The sequence below is a fragment of the Miscanthus floridulus genome, chromosome 6, assembly GCF_019320115.1.
Source record: "Miscanthus floridulus cultivar M001 chromosome 6, ASM1932011v1, whole genome shotgun sequence".
Classification (NCBI taxonomy): domain Eukaryota; kingdom Viridiplantae; phylum Streptophyta; class Magnoliopsida; order Poales; family Poaceae; genus Miscanthus; species Miscanthus floridulus.
In genome coordinates, this window is record NC_089585.1 from 22,846,860 (window position 1) to 22,853,084 (window position 6,225).

Consider the following 6,225-nt stretch of genomic DNA (forward strand, 5'->3'; position numbering starts at 1 on the left):
CACACATTCAAGCAGCTATGAAGCTCTTGACCACCTTTCAATCCTTCGATCAGAGACTTGGGACCAGTCCCTCTCTCGGCAGTTTATATCCCTTACTACAGATCATTTACGGTGCTAATAACACAAGCAGCAACAAACTGGACGTAGGGACGTTCCGCCCGAACCAGTATAATTCCTGTGTCCTTTAGCACACCATCCGAACCTAACGCGCATTACTATAAATTTACTTGCCGGTGCTTGTACGAAACACCGACATTAAGTTTCTTGCGTCATTTGCAAACTCCGGGAATTCTCTATCGATTGCTCTCCACTGGGACCCATCAGCAGGGTGTCTCAACATATTGTCTACCTTATGGTCTTCTTTGTGCCATCGCAACAACTTTGCATGGTCTTTGTTTTTGAATAGACGTTTCAAGCATGGTATTATAGGAACATACCACATAATCTTGGCAGGGATTTTCTTCGTGGGACGTTCACCCTCAACATCACCAGGGCATCTCGCCTGATCTTATACCGCGATGCATGACATACCGGGCATGCATCTAACTTCTCATACTCATCGCCATGGTAGAGGATGCAGTCATTAGGACATGCATATATCTTCTAGATTTCTAATCCCAAAGGGCAGACTAACTGTTTTGCTTTGTACGTAGTGGCGGGCAATTCGTTATCCTTCAGAATCATCTTCTTTTGGATTTTTAGTAACTCCCCAAATCCCTTGTCAGATACACCATTCTTTGCCTTCCATTGCAGCAATTCTAGTGTGGTACCCAACTTTTTCTGCCCCGCATCACAAGTTGGGTATAGTAATTTCTTGTGATCCTCTAGCATGCGCTCAAACTTGATCTTCTCCTTTTCAGTTTCGCATTCTCTTTGTGCGTCACGAATGGCCTGACCAAGATCATCAGCGGGCTCATCTTCTGCCCCTACCTCTTCTTTAGCTTCCCCCATTGCAGCATCATTGAAGGCACCATATGCAGCAATAATGTCATCATCTTCCCATTGTTCTTCTTCACCTTCTTCCATTATAACCCTAGTTTCTCCATGCTTCGTCCAACAAATATAGTTTGGCTTGAAACCCAACTTCAACAAGTGTGAATAAAGACTCCTTGAGCTAGCATATTCCTTTAAATTCTTACATATGGCACATGGGCAGCACATGAAACCATCACGTTTGTTTGCCTCGGCCACACGTAAGAAAGAATGCATGCCCTCAATGAACTCTTGGGAGCGGCGATCAGCATTGTACATCCAATGCCGGCTCATCTGCATTACATGACATACATACCATATTAAAACCTAGAACATAATTAGTTAATTATACGACATGCATGCCACCACACAAGGTATTAATTTATGAAAGTCTCGCTACAATGTAGACAATCCCAACTACCACTAAAAAAACTAAAGCTAAAATACACTTCAGCAGCATAAGAATTTCGTGACCAATCCCAACTAAAACAGACAGATCATGCGTTTGTTCAACATCTATGGGCTTCTTCCGTAGGATCACTGCCTCATCAGCCGCTATAGCCACCTGTGCAAGAGAGTTTTGCATATGTTCAACATACTCTTCCTCCCAGTACCAGCCTGAACATTCAGTGCCATCCCACTGAAATTAAAACAAAAAATTAGAACTTTAATCACAATCATCATGAAAATAAGTATAAATTAACTATAATCATCAAATGCGACAAAATAACTCACATTGCGATCCGGACACTTATAGAAGATATAGCCCTTGTTGGGACACTTCTTCCTCACCCGGTACTCCATCATAATCTTCTCCTCACACTTGCCGCATGATATGAGAGGGAGGTCCGGCCTCAGTCGCTTTGGAACCCGATGAGAGGCAGAGGACCTAGAAGCAGTTGCCATCTACTCTCTATACTCATTTTTAATATAATATAAATTTCTCATTTTATAAACAAATAAAATTAAAAACTCTAAAATTCTCTATATCTCTAAACTATGAAGTGTGCTATGCATGCTAGAAATGAAAGCTGAATACTAGTTTTGAATAACTACTTTAACCTTCCTTCATCCAAATATGCAAACTTTAAAGTGATTTTGAGCTTAAATGACTTACAAATAAAAAAAATCCACCATAAAAAACCACATATATCTAGTTTGCAAAATGAGATATGCTACTGATGAAACATGAGAGTATAAAGTTGGTAACCTTTAGAACCGAAGAATCAATGGAGGAATCAAAGAAATCTTGTGATTACCGGCGATGAGGAAGAAGAGAGGCCGTCGATGAAGCAAGAACACTAAGCTCGAAGTGGCTCGGGCTCGGGGAGGAAGAAGGGGTATATAGGAGGGGATCTTTAGTCACGGTTGGAGACAGCAACCGGGACTAAAGGTCCCTTTCTAGTCCCGGACGGAGCCTCCAGCCGGGAGTAGACTTTTACTCCTGGTTGGAGGGACCAACTAGGAGTAAAAGTTAACCTTTAGTCCCGGTTGGTAGCTCCAACCGGGACTAAACGTGCCCTACAGCAAAAGCCTGCCGCAGTAGCCATTGGGCAGGGACCTTTAGTCCCGGTTGGAGCTACCAACCGGGACTAAAGGTTTCTCTAGTCCCGAGCGCGAAAAATACCGGGACTAAAGCCAAATTTCGAAGTGGATCAAAAGTCATTTCTCTACTAGTTGTTGATCCCCTTCCCCCGCGCTCCTCGATCGTTGGATCTTCCTGTTTTGGGGGAGGGCTATATAAGGTCGCCCCACCGTGGCCACTCCCCCTGGAACCCCTAGCTCATTTGTTTGTTCGCTCTCTTTCTCCTCTCTTGCTCTAGCTCTCCATCTCCGCTCTCCCGCTGTGGAAACCCTAGCCTCTCTCCTCTCTTTTTCTCACACTTCGGTGGCTGGTTGAGCCACTGCTGGCCAACACGAGCACACGGCACGACCATATATGCCCCTCTTCATGATCCCTGACCGGTGATGTAGCCTTGTCCTCCGCATCATCTCCTTGTTGTCATCTCCGGCTCGTCTCCGTTGTTAACCTCGCCGGCCGCCAGCACCTCTTGGGCTCCGGTAAGTTCCCTTAGACTCTTAGTCTCTTAGATCTAGCTGTTTTAAGCACATTTTAATGCCTTCATGTGCTTGTTTTTTTGTAGGTCTTCAGCCCAAGCGAAGACGTTGAGGTACTAGGGGGACAGATCTGTGCAATACCATAGACCTCGTCAGTGTCTTCGATGCTCTGGCTGTATAGGTGAGCTCCATCTTCTTGAACCCTAACCCTAACCGTAGATCTGTTCTTGTTATGATCTTTGCTTCATTGCTTGTTTTTCTTGTAGCCGTTGAGGAACCAGAGGCTTGGGAGATGACAGACAATGGGATCGGCACTCCATGGCCATCAACTAGGAGTTGCGACTATGCAGGTTGTCTAGAGACAATGAGGACGATAATGTTCGCACAGACACCGAGGAGATCTTTGTTTGTTCCGTTGTTGATCCCATTCCGATAACCTCGACTAGATCGAGGACCCTGCTGGCTATGTTGCTGGCACTGCCGTGCATTGGCCTCGTCGGTGGCCAGACTGGCAGCTCTGACCAGCCAGAACCAGGCTCTTCCTCTTGCCATTCCACATCTAAAATCCAGGATGATTACGAGAGGCTCTTGAAAACGGTGAATGGTAAGCGGGTCAGGTATGGTGCCATGTGCCTCCATTGCCGTAGGCATTACTATGTTCTTTCTAGTTGTGGCACTGACCATCTCACTCGGCATAGACATAAGTGTGTTAAGAGGCGCGAGAAATGTCGCATTGTTTAGACTCAAATTTCTTTCAATCCTAATGGTAGTGTTCTTCACTAGGAGTAGTCTCGAGGTAGCTTGTGTTTAGCTTTGTCGTTTGCTAGCTAGGCTAGACCTTCCTATCCATGTTGGGGAAATTGGGGCATGCGAAGAATGCATTAAGACTGCTCATAACCCTAAGGTTTCCCCAGTCTCTAGGCAAACAATTGCTAGAGATCTTCTTAAGTATTTCACTGAGAAGCATTCTAAGCTAAACGAGAGCCACCGCCGCCCCACACACGTGCGCCCCCTCGCCCCTAAACAGCCGCCGCACATGAGCCCAGAGGCTTGGAGGCGCCGCCGCACCATGCGCCTAGGCTAGATGCACCGCCACCGACGAAGCTGCCCGATGCTGCCTGCTCGATGTAGTCTGTTTTGGATGAGGACGAGCCAAATAAGGATAAGGGGCAGTGTGGTCATTTTGCCTTTGCTTTTCTAGTTTAGAATTTTTTTAATTCATCTATTACATGTCCATCTAATGGACATCCAAAGCAGGGGCAATCAGATAGTTCATTTTATAATAATAACAAGGGTAAAAATATAAAGTTGAAAACGTCGGGGCAAAATCATAATTGGAGTACTGGACAAGAGCAGGAACACAATTTTCCCTAAATATTAATATCCTCTCCATGTTAGCACTATCCTACCCTAGATCTCACTTCAAGCTTTACCACCGATCTTATACGACATGTTGCATGTTTCAAATGACTATTTATGCCATCGTAGTACGGGCTACGACCTAAAATCCTTATTTTTGGGAAAAATACAAAAGAGAGTTAATAAATTGTACAAAAAACACAAGAGTTTCAACTTAACTCTAGAATAATAAAAATCTATAGCAGATAATAAGATTAACATTTGAAAATAAGAATATAGGTTATGACGTCATAAGATATGGGGTACATAAGAGCCACCATAGTTTAAGTTAAGTTCAACTAAATGCATATTTATGATACATGCCAACTATAGATATGGATAAAAAAACATAGAGATCATTAATTGTAACTTTATCTCAATTGGATAAAGACTACATTATCTATTATGTATATTTTCTTAGAAAAATAAATAAGGAGCAAAATGTGTAATTTCATATAAGTATTTTTTATTAGTTAGAGATATTAAACAATAACTAAAGCTTATGTCTTCTAATATTCTAGCCCGTGCAAGAGCACGGGTTGATAGACTAGTAATATAATCAAGAGTAAACACACCAATTGCTGCAATTGAATTACAACTATAATGCAAAAAAAGAAGAAGAGATTAATCCACGCCGTGCTCTCATTAAAAAAGAACTGGTCTTTTTTAGACTCCCATTAAAAGAGCTGTACGCCTGGACCCAAAGTCCAGTGCATGCTGATGCAAATGCTTATTTCATTTTCACATTGATTTGTACATTTGTGAGCTAATTATAGCCTAATATGCAGTCAGCGGTTTTGTGATCCAGACAGATGATAACCCCTTGGTCACGGTAGTGCATGCGTGGTCCATAGCGAAAGTTTGCTGGTACAATATATGCAAGTGTTAAATTTTGGACCACCAAGATGCTTTTTGTTTTGTTTGAGCTAGTCTATCTAGTATCTAGTTGTTTGTTACTTTCAGCTAGAATTATCGTGAGCATTCCTAGCTAGAGTACTCGAGATCGATCAGGCAACCTAGGTTGGTCCATTTAAGCTATGTACACATAGATGATCTGTACCATCACGCACATTCTAGTTTATTTAAACCCATGAATCATACTAACTAGCATATAATACCTGTTATATATATAAACTAAAATATAGCACGTTCTGGTTTAATTCTTTTTTGAAGTGAGTACAAAAGATCAAAACATGTTGTCGCACATGTATGGATTTCCATAGGCAGGCTGGACTTTAAGAGAAGGTCGTAATTAAGGCCCATAACAACCAAGGTACATATATATGTGTTTCCATCTCATATATATGATGTTAAATCAACTAGCTATAGACGCTTGGCTCAAGTGAGAGCAACATAGTCCCCATGAGTATATTCGAGAAGGCCGCCATAGATGCAGGATTCGTGAGCCCCGCTCCACCAACCGCCGGTGGCCTCTCCGGCCCCAGCGTCCACAGTAGCTCTCGTCGCTTGGCCTCTTCGGCCCCAGCGGCCCTCGCCAGCTTTCGCTGTCGTCCCCCAGTCCGCGGAGCCCACCACCCCCCCCTACCCCAAGCAACCCCACTAGTACAGAAACAAGCTGTACTCCCGGTTGGGAAACCCCTTCAGTCCCGGTTTCCCAACCTACACTGCACTGCAGCCGAGCGTAGCAGCATTATTGCGACCCGTCAAATCACCCCCCCTTGCCGCGCCATGCGCCGTGGCGCGGCACTGCCGCGCTAAGATCGGTGGCGCGGCAGGCCCGGCCACGTCAGCGGTCAGCGATTTCGGTCGCCGCCACGTCAGCCCGCTGCCGCGTCA